The sequence below is a fragment of the Scylla paramamosain genome, unplaced genomic scaffold, assembly GCF_035594125.1.
Source record: "Scylla paramamosain isolate STU-SP2022 unplaced genomic scaffold, ASM3559412v1 Contig7, whole genome shotgun sequence".
Taxonomy (NCBI): Eukaryota; Metazoa; Arthropoda; class Malacostraca; order Decapoda; family Portunidae; genus Scylla; species Scylla paramamosain.
This window is the reverse complement of record NW_026973672.1, coordinates 342,930-362,500: the sequence shown is the minus strand read 5'-3', so window position 1 is coordinate 362,500 and position 19,571 is coordinate 342,930. Positions and strand designations below refer to the sequence as shown.

Sequence of the window (19,571 nt, the reverse complement as noted above, 5' to 3'; positions counted from 1 at the left end):
AGCTTCTAGTGCGTATAGATCTATTTATTTATTTATTATTTTTTTTTTTTTATTGTTTTCCTTTAATCTTCCGTCTGTTGTGATTTCGCTTCAAGTCTGATACTTTTGTGTGGTGTAAACTGAAAGTGTAGGTTTGAAAGACGCTGCTACAGGGACAGGATTATCGAATTTTTTGTGGCTTTAGTATTACCTCGTATCTCTTGCGGCAGCAGGGGAGAACATTGCCTTCTGTAGCAGTATAAACAACATACCTCCTAATATCAGTAGAAGAAACATTGCTATGCAGAAAAGTGCCCGAGATTAACATTGGGAGAGGCTCAAAACAGAGTCGTGGAACGTAACCCCTAATTATGTAAAGAAGGGTTCCCAGTATGCGGATTCTCACTGTGCGAGGGCTTGGGGGAGCCTAACCCTTAGATATAACAAGACCCTTTCTTTTACTTCATATATCTTCTAGCAAGAGAAAGACCACAACCTCCTGTAGCAGCAGAAACAGCAATACCTCCTTTTACGAGTAGAAGGAGCAGTATTACCACACACCTCTGATACCAACAGAATAAACATTACCCCCTGTATTCTCAGTATCAACAGAAACAGCATCACGTCCTATAACAGCAAGACAAATATCAGGAGCGGAATAACCTGCCGTACAAGTAAGAGCGGAGTGTCTGAGGCCTTCCTTGCACCATTCACACAGGGAACACACCTTTAGGAGACTCCATTAGCTGTTCCTTTCCCTCAGCACCGCCGCGCCCGTGCTGGGAGGCAGAGAGAGAGAGAGAGAGAGAGAGAGAGAGAGAGAGAGAGAGAGAGAGAGAGAGAGAGAGACCTGTATCATCTACGTGTTATTGTCGCTGTTGTTGTTGTTGTTAGTGGTGGTGGTGGTGGTGGTGGTGGTACTGCTGCTCTGAAACAGGTGTTGATCAGCATGAGTGTTAACATGCCTAAAAATACCAAACTGAGGCACGGTGCTAGCAAACGTGTCAGCATGTCTGGAAATACAAGACTGAAACACGTGTTAGTCAGCATGAGTGTCAGCGTGAGTGTCAGCGTGAGTGTCAGCGTGTGTGCAGGCATGTCTGTGAACCACACTCCTGCACCTTTAGGAGACTCCATTAGACGCTCCTCGTGCTGAGCCTCGCCGCGGCCTGGACAGCGTAGCGAGCCGGAGAACCACGCCGCGCCTCCTCCTGCCTCCTGCCTTTGAGTACCGCAGAAATATTGGTGCCAGAGTGCCGCGGTGCATTACCTGCCGCCACACTGCCCCCCTTCTCTCTCTCTCTCTCTCTCTCTCTCTCTCTCTCTCTCTCTCTCTCTCTCTCTCTCTCTCTCGAGGTAGACGTGGATAACATTGAGTCAGAATGAAAAGTAACCTGAAAAATGGAATGGATCGTTGAAATAAAAGAGGCAATAGGAAAAGAGAGATAGAGTGGCGAGAGAGAGAGAGAGAGAGAGAGAGAGAGAGAGAGAGAGAGAGAGAGAGGGGTGGGGCGGTAAGAGTAAAATCTATACCGTACATCAGAATTCACAAAAGAAATACAGGAAATGGAGGGACAATTTATTTATACCATTTATTCTTCGCAGCTAAATGGAATAAAACTTGACCCAATAAAACAACACTGAATTTTTACCTCGATTATTGAAAACAAAATATACGCGTACCTACAAACGTACACACATACATACACGTTACTGAAATACATATATATTTTTCCACCCTCCTTCATCTTTGCTTTTTCCACAGTTCTTTTCTTCTATTTTATTTTATTTCTTTCTCCTACTTTCTCTCTCATTTTTAGTTAGGTTATATATGGTGTGTGTGTGTGTGTGTGTGTGTGTGTGTGTGTGTGTGGGGGGGGGGGGCGGTGAGTGAGTGGTGCATGTTTCTGTCTGTCTGTTTGTTTGTCTGCTTGTCTATCTATTTGTGTGTCTGTCTGTCTGTCTGTCTGTCTGTCTGTCTGTCTGTCTGTCTGTCTGTCTGTCTGTCTGTCTGTCTGTCTGTCTGTCTGTCTGGCCGTCTAATATATATTCATCTTATACTTGTACCTCTCCTCCTCCTCCTCCTCCTCCTCCTTTTGCTCTTTTTTTTTCTCATTTCAGAACTATATTTAATTTCTTGATTATACCATCTCCTAGAACTAAACATCATTACCTCTCCTCCTCCTCCTCCTCCTCCTCCTCCTCCTCCTCCCTGCAAACAGCCACGTAAGGACAAGATCGTCTTTCACAGTTACATTAGCCAAAGTAAAGTTAAGCATATTACGTGGAAAGTAATCTAATGTGTTCTTATTTCTTCATCTTATAGTCTCGTTTATTTTCCTCTTGGTTCTCTTCTTCATTATCATCATCATCATTATCATCAGTATCGTCACTGTCTTCGTCATCATCATCATCATCATCATCATTATCGTCATCACCCTCTCCCTTCTCATCTCATCCTTATCCCCTGCTACTTTCGTAATATTTTCCTTCTATTCCTCTTGTTTTATTATTATTATTATTATTATTATTATTATTATTATTATTATTATTATTATTATTATTATTATTATTCATCCACGTCCTTTTCCTTTTATCTTCCTCTTTCTCATCTTCGCTTTATCATCTCTTCCTCTTATTCCACCACCACCACCACCACCACCACCACCACCACGACTCGTCTCCTCATCATCATAATCATCATTGCCAGCCATTACTAGTTCGCTCAGGATCAAAAGACTCCTCAAACTTTCTTCAGTGGTTCTTTTTTCTCGTTTTTTTGCGGGGAAGGTTTTTTTTTTCTGTGTGTGTGTGTGTGTGTGTGTGTGTGTGTGTGTGTGTGTGTGTGTGTGTGTGTGTGTGTGTGTGTGTGTGTGTGTGTGTGTGTGTGTGTCCCCGATCATGTGGGAGATTTTTGCTTTTTCCTCCCTCCCTCCCTCCCTCCCTTCCTCCTTCCCTCCTCTCACTCCCCTTCCTTCCCTCCATCCCACCCACCCTTCCCTTCCTCCTCTTCCTCCCTCCCCTCCTTCCCTTCCCTCATTTAATTCCTTCCTTCCACCCTCCTCCCCTCCCTTCCTCCCTCTCCTAATTCCTCCACTTCCTTCCTTCCTTCCTTCTTGCGTCTCCATTTCGCTTTCCGTCCACCGCAGAAATCGTAAAGTCGCGAGGCATAGATTTTACGCTCGGCGGCGCTTCCACACAGAGCTCATCTCCGTCTCTCTTTGAAATTGTAATGAGGACAAGACCCTGGCGAGCCGCACTGTGACATCCGGGCCGCCGCTGCTCACCCTTAGGTATCGATGTGTTGTGTGCAGCCTATCAATAACTTTGTAAGAGGTACACTCAGTGGGGTTTTTTCTCGTGTGTGTGTGTGTGTGTGTGTGTGTGTGTGTGTGTGTGTGTGTGTGTGTGTGTGTGTTACATGCATGAACGCTGTGGCAATAACCAGTGGAAGGGTCAAGTCTGTAGTCTCAGTCCTGTGCACTTAGTAAATCTGATAAACAAACAAAGCATCATGTGGTGTTTGTATCCCGCCACACCAGTCCGGGGCTCGTGAGAAGGCTCCGTAACCCTGAGCAGAGGGCCAGATAATTACTGGAGCCACGCGCGGGAACTCGGGTTTGTGCGGGGCGGCAGGTGTGGCGGGGTGCGGCAGGCGGGGCGAGGCGATGTAAGCTAGGTAAGGAAGGTAGGAAAGGAGAGCGGGCTGGGGAAGCAGGCGAGGTGTTCAAGGCAGGCGGATGTGCAAGGCGAGGCGGCTGGAGCGAGGCGGGCGCACAGGATATATCGAGAATAGAGCGCAAAATATGTTGTGGCAAATATTTACGCGTGTGTGTGGAAATATTTATCAGAAAAGTGTGCCGTCAGTGCCGCGGCGGGTGGTGGCGCTGCCCGTTCTTGCGGCATTTTTGCTCCAGTCATTATAAGGCTTGTGTTTAGGTGGTGAAAAACTGTATGCGATGATCAGCGGTGCTCGTGCAGGAATGGAGAGCTTGGGGTAATGTTGTCTGTCGTGTGTCTGTCTCGCAAACACACACACACACACACACACACACACACACACACACACACACACACACACACACACACACACACACAGTTAAAGCAGTTAAAGGGTTAAAACAAAGAAAGCGATAAGAGCATAAACAACAAGTATTTTAGAAACGTTGATATTTTAGTTTTTATTTATTTTATTTTATTTGATGGCTAGAATAGTTACGCTGAGATTAAATATTTTATCTCTTTACATTAGGTTTAAAGATTTCGCCTGTTAATATAAGAGAAAATTCTATCTTGCGTTCTTCTTCCTTTGATTATTACTATTTTTAATGCTGGACTGGTACTGGTCGAGGGCATAAAAAATACGACGAAAAAAAAAAAATAATAAAATAAATAAAAGCCCCACTCTAGATGCCAGTCCTAAAAGAGAATACCCAAAAAGAACATTCGAAATTACAAGAAGTGCCACGAGATTTAATGAAAGGCTCCTGCTACCTTCACTCTTACGCGTCACACGCGTCACACACACCACCTTCACCTGTATAATATAATGATAATAATGCGCATATAAATTAATAAAAAAAAGAACCCGGAAACTTTAGATGTAAGAGATGAAACCTTCCTGTCCTTGAAAACTCTGAATAAGATAAATAAAGACAGACAGACAAAAATAATCCACGTGTTACCTGTAGATCTAAAAAAGAAAAAGGAGTAGAAAAATTAACGTATAACAATGAAATATTCCACACGTTACCTTTAAGACGCAAAAATCCTCCCCATGACCTCCATGGGATACTGGAGAAAAAAGTTTACGTGTTACTCTTTTAATTAGTACTGCTAGTTATTTTTTTTATTTGGTATATGAAGTCCACGTGTTGCCTCTGGATATGAAAAGGTCAGCGTGCTATCTTAAGATGAAAAAGAAAGGAAAATTAGTAAAAATTGTGACCTTCAGATAAAAAAAGATTGATCATGTTACCTTTAGATTAAAACGAAAGAAAAATCAAATAATTAATAAAGAAAAAGTAAATCTACATACCGTTAGACTGAAGAAGAAAATTGTGTTGTCTCTATATGAAACCCCATCTGTATTCAGTCAGCTTTACCTTGATATTCATAGCGTTATTATTGTTATTTGTCGTTTTTTCGTTTCTTTAAACATTGTAGGTTAATGGTTTAGAGAGAGAGAGAGAGAGAGAGAGAGAGAGAGAGAGAGAGAGAGAGAGAGAGAGAGAGAGAGAGAGATTAGATAATGAACAATAATTAAGAGAGGAAACAGGAAAGGACTGGTAAGATATAAAAAAAAAGATAAATCAGTCTGCCAGTCAGTAATTCAGCTAGTCAGTCAGTCAGTCAGTCAGGACCAGTTTGACATAATACCTGGTCGACAGCAACGCAGACACACCCATCAGTCAGTCAGTCAGTCAGTCAGTTAGTCAGTCAGGTACTCAGCTTATAAAAGAAAGATAATAATAATAATAATAATAATAATAATAATAATAATAATAATAATAATAATAATAATAATACGAAAGAAAAAAAAACTTAAATATTACGAGTTGTATTGAATAATTGGACCACTTACAGATGAATATTTTAGTGGCGATATATTGGCGGTGCGATGGAGTGCTGTGAACCAAGTCAATCAAGTGTTAAATGTCCTGACGTACATACACTTACTGGCGTGTTTGAACCCGTCACTACTCCCCCGTGATGACTCGCGCAGGGTGGCAATGGAAGGCTGCCTGAAACAAATAATTAATTGAAATACGAAAGAGTGCAAGATTTATCTGCCCGGCTTATTGGATTTACATGTGGGAGGAGGAGGAGGAGGAGGAGGAGATGGGAGGGAGGGATAGGTTGAGAAAGAAGAGGAAGAGGTGAGTGATAGTAGAAGAACGAGAAGAGAAGGAGGAAGAGGAGGAGGAGAGGGATAGGTAGAAGGAAAAGAGAGGGAGAGATAGTGGAGGAGAGAGAAAGATAGGTGGAGGAAAGAGATGAAAGGATATACAGGTGAATATCCAATGAAAAACGAAAACCAAATGAAAAGGAGGAAGAGGAAGAAGAGGGAGGAGTAGGAGAGGGAAGGATAGGTGGAGAAAGATGAGGAAGAGGAGGAATATACTAATGAATATTCCACCACCACCACCACCACCACCACCACTCCACTACTACTACTACTACTGCTACTGCTACTGCTACTACTACTACTGCTACTGCTACTGCTACTGCTACTGCTACTACTACTACTACTACTACTACTACTACTACTACTACTACTACTACTACTACTACCACCACCACCACCACCATCAGCTCATCTGCAGCATTAAAAAGAAAAAAAATCATAAAAGCATTTCGGAAAACTTAATTAAATTTTGTTGCCATGACGCTTAATATCTTAGATGCGGATTGGAGCAGGAGGAGGAGGAGGAGGAGGAGGAGGAAGAAGAAGAAAAGAACTTGTGTTTCTTTTCTTTATTTTTTTCTGATTTTTCATTCCACATTACCTCCTCCTCCTCCTCCTCCTCCTCCTCCTCCTCCTCCTCCTCCTCCTCCTCCCGCTCCTCAAAATTCCCTTTGTTTCTTCTCTCTTCCCATCTGCGCGCACCTCTCTTCCTCCTCCTCTTCTTTCTTTTCCCTCCTCATTTTCTTCCTCTGAATTCCCTTTGTTTCTTCTTTTTTATTTCTTTTCTGCTGGCACCTTTCTATCTCCTCCTCCTCCTCCTCCTCCTCCTCCTCCTCCTCCTCCTCCTCCTCCTCCTCCTCCTCCTCCTCCTCCTCCTGCAGCCAAGGCCAGCCTCCAGGAATCCATAATTTGGTCTGAGCAGTCCTAATTAAAGGTACGGCAAGTTTAAGGAACGACGCCACGTTTTGTAAATAATCATAATTACTTTTCTTCTTCTTCCGTTTGCCTTCTGCTGTCTTTGTCTGTCTGTCTGTCTGTCTGTCTGTCTGTCTGGATGGATGGATGGATGGCTTGATGGATGGTTGAATGAGTGGATGAATGGATGGGTGGATAGCTGTTTGCCTCTCTCTCTCTCTCTCTCTCTCTCTCTCTCTCTCTCTCTCTCTCTCTCTCTCTCTCTCTCTCTCTCTCTCTCTCTCTCTCTCTCTCTCTCTCTCTCTCTCTCTCTCTCTCTCTCTCTCTCTCTCTCTCTCTCTCTCTCTCTCTCTCTCTCTCTCTCAGGGGATGAGTGATTTATCAAAAGTTTGGAAATAGTGAGGCAAATATTTACCAAAACCGTGACAATTGAGCATGTTTGTCCATCACTAGTGTCAGATGTGGTGCTGTTTTGCCTTCCACTTCCTCGCCCCAGGTCAGCTTTCAGTGCAATGGGTGAGTGATTTATGAAGGGTGTTGGGCAATAATGGGGGTAGTATTTACACAGAAGCAAGACTAGTCGGGAATAAATTCACTTCATAACATGTATTTTTTTCCTTTCACCTCCGCTTCCCGACTTGCATGTGTTAGCAAGAGATAATATTAATTCCACGGTAAGAGTGGAGTGAGAACCTAACATCTCGCTGCTAATATGAAGGGTTATATTTATGGAGTTGTATTCTGTGCGTTGTCAGTTCTTGCCCGCCCTCGCCCGACACATCAGCTTTCAGTGTAATGCGTGAACGATGCATTAGTGCTGGGAAACAATAATGCGTGGTGGTGCAGCAGAAACAAAGAGCAACACCAGATGTATTAGGAATCATTTCGAAACCCCCGCCTCAGTCCAGGTCAAAAATTTCGCTCACTCCGTTTTCTCTTATATTTACGTATTTGCTGCCGAGTGAATGGAAAAAAAATTGCATTTCGGCCGCCAAAGTCTTCGGGAAATTAATGGAATTCAGTGAGGAAAGCAATTATAGAAGTTTCCAAAATATTTTCTTCCGACACTTGGCACCGCTGAAATGTCCCGGTGGCCTTAATTATTGGGGCTTCGGGCGCTGGGTGGCTTGGCGCGACGTTGCTGTGCCTTGCGCGGCGTCGAATTGCTTTGCGTGGCGTTTCGTTGCCTTTTGTTGTCTCGTGTTGTGTTGCTTTTCGTGAGTTGAGTTGAGTTACGTTTTCTTTTTTTGCCCTGAGTTGCATTGCGATGAATTGCGTTTCCTTGTGTTGCCTTGTGATGCTTTGGTTTGCGATGTCTTGTATTATCTTGTGTTCTTCGTGTTGCCTTGCGTTGCCTGTGTCGCCTTGTGCTGTGTTGCGTTGCTTTACGTGACTTTGTGTTGTATTATTTGTGTTATAGTTTTGTTTTGTGTTGCGTGACTTTGCGTTTCGTGGCGTTGTTTTGTGTTATCCAGTGTTGCGTTCCCTTGCGTTTTGTTGTCTTGTGTCACCTTATGTTCCATTGCGTTGTGTTGCGTTTTGCGTGGCGGTGCCTTGGTATGTTTTGCGTTTCAAAGCGTAGCGTTGTGTTGCCTGCGTGGCTTGCTAATCTCAACACGGGCGGCGGAGTGTTCTGTGGAGCGGCGCCGCGCACTGAGAGGATTACTGCCGCCACGAACATTATGCCGGTGCTGGTGGTGGTGGTGGTGGTGCTGGTGCTGACGCCAAGGGTAATAAAGTGATGTTTCATTGATGTGTGTAATCTCTCTCTCTCTCTCTCTCTCTCTCTCTCTCTCTCTCTCTCTCTCTCTCTCTCTCTCTCTCTCTCTCTCTCTCTCTCGTATCAAGGTTACTCGGTCTTATCAATTTCTCGCTAAATTCTGCAACATTTCTGTATTTTTTCCTTTTCTTTTAACTTTCCTGCCTTGGAGAGAGAAAAATTTAGGCCACCTCCAAAATTCAATTGATTTCTGCCCGCTTCCTCTCTTCCTATTTCTTTTTCTTTATTTTCTTTTTAATGGAGCGGAAATAAGGGAAATAAGTGGTTTTGCCCTAAATTGTTTTCGTTTTTGCTTTTGTTGTTGGTGGTGGTGATGAAGGTGGTGGTGGTGGTGGTGGTGGTGGTGATGGTGGAGGATGAGAAATAGGAGGTGGTGGTGGTGGTGGTTGTGATGGTGAGGGTGATAGTTGATTTTAGGGACTCGAAAAAAAATAAATAAAAAATAAATAAATAAAAACCCACACTAAGCAAAAAAATAAAATAATTCTGTAGTATCTTTCTTTTTCGGAAACGGGAAGAAATATAAATGAATAAAAACTGTCCTTGTCTGGTTTCGTTTTAAAAATAACCATATATATATTTTTTTTTCTTGGCGCATCGAATTGAAAAGAGGATTAGAAAAATTTTATCCCACCAATGAACAGTATTAATTCTTGTACGTTCCTTCCCTTAAATAAAATAAATAATGACAATGATACTACTGCTACTGCTACTACTATTACTACTACTACTACTACTACTACTACTACTACTACTACTACTACTACTAATAATAATAATAATAATAATAATAATAATAATAACAAATAGATAGATAAGAACATAAGAACATAAGGGAAGGTGCAGGAGGCCATCAGACCTACACTGGTAGTCACTGCATCACACACATCTATTTCCACCTTCTAATCCTCTTTTGAAAATTAGAGGGAAAAAAAAAAATGAAAACGAAGAGTAAGAAAAAATATAGTGTACATAAATTAATAAAATAAGAAAAGTGTAATTAATTGTGATGATTAAATAAAAAAAAAAATCATAAGAGGAAAACATTGTAGCAAAAATTTGAAAGGAATTAAACATTTTCAATAGAAAATGATAATGATGATGATAATAATAATAATAATAATAATAATAATAATAATAATAATAATAATAATAATATACACTTCCGTAGTGCAAAAATGTTAGAAAATAAATAGATAGACAAACAAAAATAGTAGGTGAAACAATGTCTAAGATCCCCATTGAGAGAGAGAGAGAGAGAGAGAGAGAGAGAGAGAGAGAGAGAGAGAGAGAGAGAGAGGTAAAGTGAACTCTTGCTTAAGAAAAAAAACACATGACCTGAATAAGCTGGGAGGGAAAATGAAGGCCAAGGTGGAAGGGTTGCGGTGAGAGGGGAGGCAGGAAGGCAGGAAGGCAGGAAGGAAGTTTGCAGGAGTATCGTCCGTGAGAGCAGTGATAAGACGGAAAAAATATTGCCAGAGAGATGCGAGGGATTGCAGACAGAGGCAGTGGGAAGGTTGATTACTTGAACAGCGGAAGGAGAGTGAGGGAGGACTGAGAGAAATGAAGAGATGGACTTGTAGGCAGAAGAATGAGAGTACCGGAAGATTGGGTTTAAAGGGTGTTCTGTTTTGATTTGTGGTGTTTTGCGTTTTGAGTAATTGTAGGAAAACATTCTACGACACATTCATCCATTTGTTATATGTTATTGTAACAGAGTTTGTTCATCACATCCTGTTTTAACCAATTTCATAAAGTGCATTTGATTTACAGTAATTGTATTTTGTCTTTTTAGTATTTTATATTGTCAGCAATTCCAAGAGAGCAAATCAGAACGTATTTATTCAGGTTTGGTATACGTAGAATTGCAGGAAAGTGTTATTTTTATTTATTTTCTATTGTTTTATTTTATTTTATTTTATTTATGTATTTATCTTTAGCGGGTTCAGAAAGCGTTACCATATGATCTCGATATTGCGACGCTAATGGACCAGTGAGTCGGTTCATTATAGAAAAAACAAAACACTCAAATCGTACAACTTTAGAAGAGGAGACAGTTACAGTAGAACGATAGTGATATGATTGAATAATTGACGAAAAAATCTGCTGTCTATCATTAATTCAGTCATTAATGTCTTTTTTATTTTTGCTTTGAATAATTTTCCTTATACAAATACTAAATAAAAAATAATATAACTTTTAGGAGAGAAAGCAGACGGACCAGTAGAACAGAAATGCAGCTGAAATTAACGAAAACAGGTGTCGTACATCATTAATTCAGGTATCAGTGTAAACTTCTTTCATCCTTTGAGCAAATTATTCCTATACAGATACTAAAGAAAAATTAATAATGCAATTTTTAAACAGAAGCACGGTTGAATAATTAACGAAATAGCTGCTATCATTAATTCAACCACCTCTATTTCTTTTATTCTTTGAGCTCATTCCTTCCTATATAGATACTAAAGAAAGTACAAGTTTAGCGGTGAAGACAAACAATGCAGAACAGAAGTGACATTGAATAATTAACGAGAACATCTGTCGTGTATTGATTCAGTCTGTGTGTGTTTCTCTTATTCTTTGAGCTATATTTGCCCTACAGATAACAAACACAAAGTAATACAACTTTTAGAAGGGAAGACAGACAAATTGGCACGCAAGTGAAGTTGAATAATTCACTAAAAGATCCGCAGTTTGTCATTAATTCAGCCTTCACTGTGTATTGCCTTTATTCTTCAAGTAAATTTGTTCCCTATATATATATTAAATAAAAACATAACCTTTAGTAGGTGGGACACAGGAAAGATAAATGACGGAAAACAACAGCCGTCTATCATTAACTTAGCCATCAGTTACCACTACCTCTACCCTATAATCTAACTTTACCTATACAAACACCCAAGAAAACACAGTCCAACTTTAGGATGTGACACTGACAAAGAACAGAAGTAAAGTTGAATAATTAAAGAAAACAACACCCGTCTATCATTGACTCGAGCATCAGCATGAATTTCTCCTATTCTAACCTAATTTTCCTATGCAGAAACTAAAGGAAAAACACACAACTTTAGGAGGTAAGACAGACGGACAGTGCTATGGGGTGACTGACGCTGACAACTGGCCTCTACCTGCCGTCAGTGTGTCAGTCAGCCAACACTTGAGACACGAGTGAGGGGACAGAGGAAGGTAATGACACACCAAAGCTCCTGCGTGTTGCTGGACAAGGAGGAAGTGTTGAAGTGCTGATGACTCAATGAACTTTTTAGATCTAATTGGGGCGAGCAAGGAAATGTTTTAGCTCCATTCAAAGTGTGTGTGTGCGTGTGTGTGTGTGTGTGTGTGTGTGTGTGTGTGTGTGTGTGTGTGTGTGTGTGTGTGTGTGTGTGTGTGTGTGTGTAATAATAATAAATAATAATAAACGGTTTATTATTTAGGCAGTTAACAAACTGAAAATGTACATAGGGGATGGGGAAAAGCTTAACATTAATCCTAAAGGTAAGTCTAATCTAGGAGGGAAATACTAATGATTGATGGCTCGCACCATGGTGGGTGTGTGTGTGTGTGTGTGTGTGTGTGTGTGTGTGTGTGTGTGTGTGTGTGTGTGTGTGTGTGTGTGTGTGTGTGTGTGTGTGTGTATGCAAACAATATACATAAATTTAAAGGAAAAAGTATGATCATTTGATATTAAAAAGCGGGACATTACGAGCTTGACTCAATCCTGTTAACATGTAAATACGTAAACACACACACACACACACACACACACACACACACACACACACACACACACACACACACACAGAAAGAAAGAAACAGAACTCGGAATGTAGGAAAGAAAGAGCAAAAATCTATCGCTCTTTTTGTAACAAATTTGTTCTAGTGATGTATTCAAGTACAGACGAACAGACTGACACAACATTTAGACAGAGATACACAAATATAAATAGAGACAAAATAACTAACGAGCAGGCAAAAAGAGACAGTGACAGAAACAAACAGAGATATACAGTGACAAAAACAAAAACAGAAACAGGGGCATGAAGACAGACACAGAGAGAAGCAGTCACGTGACACTCACAGAAACAAACTTAGATAGGAATAGAACCAAACAAAGACAAACAAAGACAAACACAGACCCATACAGACAGACAGGCAGACCGGGGGAGGAGATGGAGCGTCGGCCTCTGAGTGCAGACGTTGTAATACGCAGCTTCCAGTCCATTAGTGTGCGTTAATGACGTTACATCCAGGCAGATCACTGTCAATCCGGGCACTGGAAACCTAATCTTGCGACCCCTTGAGCCCTTTTAGTGGTGAACCTTACGGGCCGAGGAACATCATGGGTCAGGCTAAGGGGTGGAAATGTTACGGGCCCCGCTAAAAGGTTATTAAAGGTACTGGCCTGTATTTAAAGGGTTTGGAATGTTACTGGTATCTTAAAAGGGGGTGGAAATGTTACGGGGCACGCTAAAAGGTTGTTAACGGTACTGAGCTGTATTTAAAGGGTTTGGAATGTTACTGGTATCTTAAAAGGGGATGGAAATGTTACGAGGCACGCTAAGGAGTAGCAATGTTACGGGATTGGTTAAGGAGCTGGAGATGCTACGGAATGGTTGCTTCCTGCCTGGGTAAACAACTATTTGTGAAACAATTTATAGAATTATAAAAGAAAAATAAAATCCTTGAATGCGCCGATAACTTTCACTGTAGCCTCTTCAAAATATTCGATATAAGACACCAGCAGCCACTAATCCATCCAGCCATCCATCCACTGTCCACTGACCCTCCAACAACTTACTCATTCACACTCATCCTCCCAAACACTTCTCCATCCATCCATCCACCCATCCACTCGTCTACACTAAACCCACCATCCGCACCTCACCCACACCCTCCACTCAGCCATCCACCTACACACACACATACCCATCCACCCACGCATCTACACACCAGATCACCCACCCACCAATCCAACTGCCCATTCAGCTGACCACCTACCTGTGTGTGAGTGTGTGTGTGTGAGTGTGGTGTATTTAAACGACAGTTATAGCAAATGAGAGTGAACTACTTATTGTCTTATTATTAAAACCTTGTCCTTGACCAAGATACATTGTTGCTCACAACAGACGATCAACAAATCAAAAAATATTTCGGAACTGTTGATAAACATCCAACAACAATGTATCTGAAAGGTCGCTCAATAGTTGAGCAACAATCCAAATTTGTTGCCGTAATGTGTTTCTGTGTTTCCCCCTGGATATGGGAAACACGATATAGTGTTGCTGGCAACACGACTCATCATCTGGTTGTCACTGGTCAGTTCGACTCAGTGGTTTGCTGGCTCGTGCTGTTAAGGGTTTTGAGGGAAATAGTGAGATTGAATACAAAAAAATACACTTGCCATGGAATATATGGAATCTACATTTCACTCATAGGTGAAATTTCTACGTTTTTTTTACAGAAGTTCCACTAGCAGGAGAGAAGGGAAAAAGTCTGATAAAATGCAAAAAATAGTACCGTATCACGCAGATGTATTGTCTCACGTAGCTTATTGTTGCTCAGTTGTTGAGCAACTGTTTCGCAACACTCCAGATACATTGTTTTGCAACACTCCAGACACATCGTTGAGCAACTGTTTCGATACAAGGCATCTTGGTCTGGGCTAGGCCTTGGGCGTCTCTGCTGCAGCATCCACAGAGTGTAGAACATGCCGGGAACACCCTCATCAATATATAAATGGATGCCGTGGCAGTAACGCGGTTAGTATTGCTTACTGGGGATCCGCTGAGACACGCCCGGGGCTCAATCTGGGAAGGAACAGAGACGCTCACACACTGCTCCTAGACACCCACCAGTCCCTCCCTCTAGTATCAACCCTCGCGAACTAGTAGGTGTTAATGAGGCTCTTTGAAGTATTAGTGGTGGTGGTGATGGTGGTAGTGGCTGTGGTGTTGGTGGTGATGATGGTAGTGGTGTTGGCGGTGGTGGTGGTGGTGGTGTTTTTTTTTCTTTTAGGGTCTCCTGTTCTTCCGCCTTCTCTTCTCCTCCTCCTCCTCCATAGTATTACTACCAACCATCCACCAAAGAACAAAACTGTTTCCCAAGTTTGTTTCCACTACTAAGTATATTTTTAATCTTTTCAGATCTGCTCCCAGGCCAGTGAGACTTCCATAAGTAAGTCAAACAGAAATATAAATAGAGAGAGAGAGAGAGAGAGAGAGAGAGAGAGAGAGAGAGAGAGAGAGAGAGAGAGAGAAAATGAATATATATGCAAATACTTAGATATAAATGAAAACAAGGCTGTATTATGCATATGAGCCGCGGAGGACAGGACGAACTGGTGTAAAGTTAGACCTCGCCACATGGAGAGCGAAGGTACAGGAGAAAAAGAAGTAAAAGAACAAGGGCTTGGCATTAATTATCCTCAGTCTGTGTGAACTGGAAGAGAATTATTACTTAATCGATCCACTGAGGGAGGAGATGAATGATTGGTGGATATAAGTGGTGAATTACTGCGGGACACTTAGCGGTGGTGGTGGTGGTGGTGATGGTGGCGATGGTGGTGATTCTTTTCTTTGTTTCATTTTTCCTTCCTTTCGTTCTTCCCAGCGTAACCTAACCTGACTGATTCATTAAGGGAGGAGGTGATTGGTGGGTATAAGTGGAGAATTACTGCAGAAGACTTAGGTCGTGGAGTTGCAATGGAGCACAAAGGTAATGACGAGGATTATACAAGTGATAATGATGATAATAATGAAAGCCTGTATTCAGAAACCTGGCTTTCAAGAGTGTTTCTCCTGTTAATAGTGTAGAAATATTGTTAATGTAGCACCAGAACCATAACCTAACATACAATCCCGTGTCACTTCAACTACAGCCTTTGAAGCGTCTCGGAATATGGTTCAGAGACAGGCGGGGAGCAGCTTGAGTCTTGCCTTAGCGTCGTGGCGTTAGCAGGACTGGTTTACATTGCGGGAGGGAAGTTGTGTTAATAGGGGCTGAGAGGTGCGGCGCGTCCCGGCTTAGCGTGATGCGTGGCAGGATGTCGTGGATGCGTGGCGGCTTACCAAAGGTGAGACGAACATGCTAAACTCTCTCTCTCTCTCTCTCTCTCTCTCTCTCTCTCTCTCTCTCTCTCTCTCTCTCTCTCTCTCTCTCTCTCTCTCTCTCTCTCTCATTATGATTATTTATTATTATTATTATTACTTATTATTATTATTATTATTATTATTATTATTATTATTATTATTATTATCATTATTATTATTATTATTATTATTATTATTATAATAATTATATTATACTGCTTTTATATACTATTTCACTGGGAATTGGTGGATACAGTACGTATCACAGTGACAGTGCACAATCACGTGCACAGTCACAGTCACGGCGGGGAACTGCTGCTGGAGTCGCCTGACGGTGGCACCATCCGGTGGTTTTCATAATTCTATCAGTAATTTAACAGCATTCTGGCTCATGAATAACACTTCCGCTGTTTTTTGGTGCCGCCTTTCTGAATCAATAACTAATAATACATCATATAAACTTACAAGCCGTGGTCCGCTCACCATAATTTCTTTTATGAACCTAAAGTTTTGATCTTTTGTTGTCTGTTTTCGGTACAGGGAGAGAGAGAAAGAGAGAGAGAGAGAGAGAGAGAGAGAGAGAGAGAGAGAGAGAGAGAGAGAGAGAGAGATAAAGTGTGTAATATCTGCGTAGTGTTGTGTGATGTAGGTTATCTTGGCGGCGGGGCGAAATGCACGCGGCGCCTCACTGACGGGAAGGAAATTACCGCTCCCAGGGATGTCACGGGGAACCAATGGAGGAACTTAGATTGACAGGGCGCGCACTCAATAATATTGCACTGGTGTCCTTTAATATATATATATATATATATATATATATATATATATATATATATATATATATATATATATATATATATATATATATATATATATATATATATATATATATAACGGAATAAGACAGGAATGACCAAAGCAAATAATTTATACTCGAAACACACACACACACACACACACACACACACACACACACACACACACACACACACACACACACACACACACACACACACACACACACACACGAATATGCCAAATCAATTGCTTCGTGGAAAAATAATAATAGAAAAAATCACAAATATGAATGATAACGGTCGAATAATCCTCCTGAGAAAAAACAGATAACCTAATTTCGATGAATGACATGATAAATATTACAGCTGAATAAAAAAAAAAGAATGCATAGCTTCAGATGAATGACAGAGGTTAAATCATTCAGTTCAGGTAAAAAAAAAAAAAGGGAGCATGGATGAACAAAAACATAACACCAGATGAATGACAAAAGTAAAATGATTCAGTTGTCAAAAAATGATGCAAAGCTCTGGAGAAAATGTCAAGCCGCAGGTGAATGCCGCTCGTGAAATGTGCAGCAGAGGAATGTTCAACCTGCAATGGCCGCCACCAATAAAATAAGAAAAAAAAATGTGAAAAACTATGAAAAAAAAAAACAAAGAAAGGTAATATTTTAAGTGGAAAACTATAATTTAATCACTGTAGGGGAATACATAATAATAATACATATATACATACATACATGCATGCAGACAGACAGACAGACAGACAGACAGACAGACAGACAGGCAGACAGACAGACAGACAGACAGACAGACAGACATATAAGGAGAGGAATGAAAGAAGACAAAAAGTAATATTACACGTAAAATAGTGTAAGTGAATGCTCAAAAAATAAAGAAAACTGGAAGGAAACTCACCATTGCCTTAATAATAATAATAATAATAATAATAGTAATAATAATAATAATAATAATAATAATAATAATAATAATAATAGGTCTTTTTATTTACTCATTTATTTCTTTTGTTTTTCTTTATTTTTGCTTTGATTTCATTTTTTACTTTATTGATGTTTATTTATTACATTATTCATTTATTTATTTATTAATCTATTTATTTATTTATTTATCAATTTATTTATTTTGCTGCTCTATAACTCGCTAGATTAACACCAGACAAGACCTCCTTTCCACTTCCTCACTACACACACACACACACACACACACACACACACACACACACACACACACACACACACACACACACACACACATACACACACTTCTCCCGCTGATGAACCGTGATATCCTTGACGGCTGTGCATTATCTGCCCGACAAACGATGAAAAATTACTCCCAAAAAACTACTCGGAACATTGTAATATTTTAACAAACGCTAAACACCACACTCAAATTTTCACCACGTGTCATCATTTATACATCAGCGAACATCAGTAACCTCAAGCAGAAACAGTTGTGTGCTCGCTTTGTTCAGGCCAACTCTTGCATGCAAATGAGAGGTGCGGCATTATGCAAGAACGAGGTGCAGAGTAATAGAAGAGAGGAATAGCAGATGACGCAAGAATGAAATATATACTCAATAACACAAGAATGAGTGAACAGTAACAGAAGAGAGAGAGATGCCAGACGATATAAGCATGAGGGATACAGGAATGTACCAGAAGACATAAGCACTGTAATATTAGAATGAGGTATGGAATAATAGAAAAGAGGGATGCCTAATAATACAAGAACGAAGTACACAGTAATAAGAGGAGGGAGATGATAAATGATGCAAAAATTACGTACGCAGTAAGAGAGGAGAGAGATGCAGGTATACAAGAATGAGTTATCCAGTAATACGAGAATACATACTCAGTAATACATGAATAGGGTACAAAATAATAGTAATAATAAAAGAATGTGGTGGACAGTAACGCTAATTAATGTATGAAATATGCAATAGTGCAAAATAACAGAGAAATACTTTGATCGAAGTGAAGGGAAATACACAGCGATGTAGAATACGCACATTAATGCAACAATAACAGACTTTAATGGAAGAACAGACGCAGTCAATGTCGGGAAATTAATAACTAACACACACACACACATACACACACACACACACACACACACACACACACACACACACACACACACACACACACACACACACACACACACACACACACACACACACACACACACACTAATTGAAACTGAATGGAAATAAGATAAATAAATGGAAATTGTTAGTCAACCATCTCGTTATTTAGGATTATTGGAAATATTTTATAGCAAAAGAAAAAAAAAATAATGAAACTGACATGAAATATAACATGGCTTAAATTCATAAAATAAACATATCAGCTATAGTGTAGTGCAGCAGCCCAGTGACCTCTTGGTATTTTGGGAAAGGCGGCAGTACATAGAGAATGGCGCGTCCTAGTCTGTGTGTCGTTGAAGTGAAGAGTTCAAGTCCCTGCGGTAAAAATTAATCGCTAATACCATAAATTAATTAGACTGGCGGGGAGCGGTTATTAATATCAAAGTTTGGATAAGTCCCATAAATATTATTGTAAATGCATGGTGATCTGTTTGGATAGGATGAAATAATCGTGTAACAGAATACAAGTGCAGGACTTACGAGTAATGCTGCTGCTAAAGACAGACACATAATGCTAAGCCAGGGATCAGTGTGTGAAGGTTCAGTTCCAGGAAGGCAGCGGAAGAAGGAACACTTTCTGGCTCAGGTAATCATGACTTCTGAGTGCAGGGAAGCATTCCAACACAAATTCAAGGAAGCTCCGAATTATGGAAAGGGACGAAAATATATAAATAAGCATTGAAAAATTGGAAATGTTGAGTTAGTCGAGTCGCTACAGGACATAATTTAATAATGGAGTGTTCAAAAGTAATAATAGATAAAAGAATATATAAATAAAGGCATGCTGAAACTGATGTGGAATGTGACATAGCTTAAAAATATATCAATAATGAATAAATTAGATTAATAGAAAAAAATAGTATTGAGAAATAAGAAACTATGACAACTCTAATAGTAGAATAATTATACAAATGAGAATTCCTCCTATATTTGG

General features: G+C 40.4%; 1 long non-coding RNA gene across 2 annotated transcripts in view; it reads left to right on the top strand.

Moving 5' to 3' along the window:
- LOC135096785 (uncharacterized) overlaps positions 1-19,571 on the top strand; it is a 73,063-nt gene that overhangs the window by 18,797 nt on the left and 34,695 nt on the right. Inside the window, exon 4 of one of the 2 annotated variants that reach the window (XR_010265020.1) lies at positions 14,726-14,756. This is a non-coding gene — a long non-coding RNA (uncharacterized LOC135096785). Of the gene's footprint in view, positions 1-14,725; positions 14,757-15,498; positions 15,655-19,571 lie in introns of those variants that run through there. The other variant, XR_010265019.1, reaches the window with a different exon arrangement.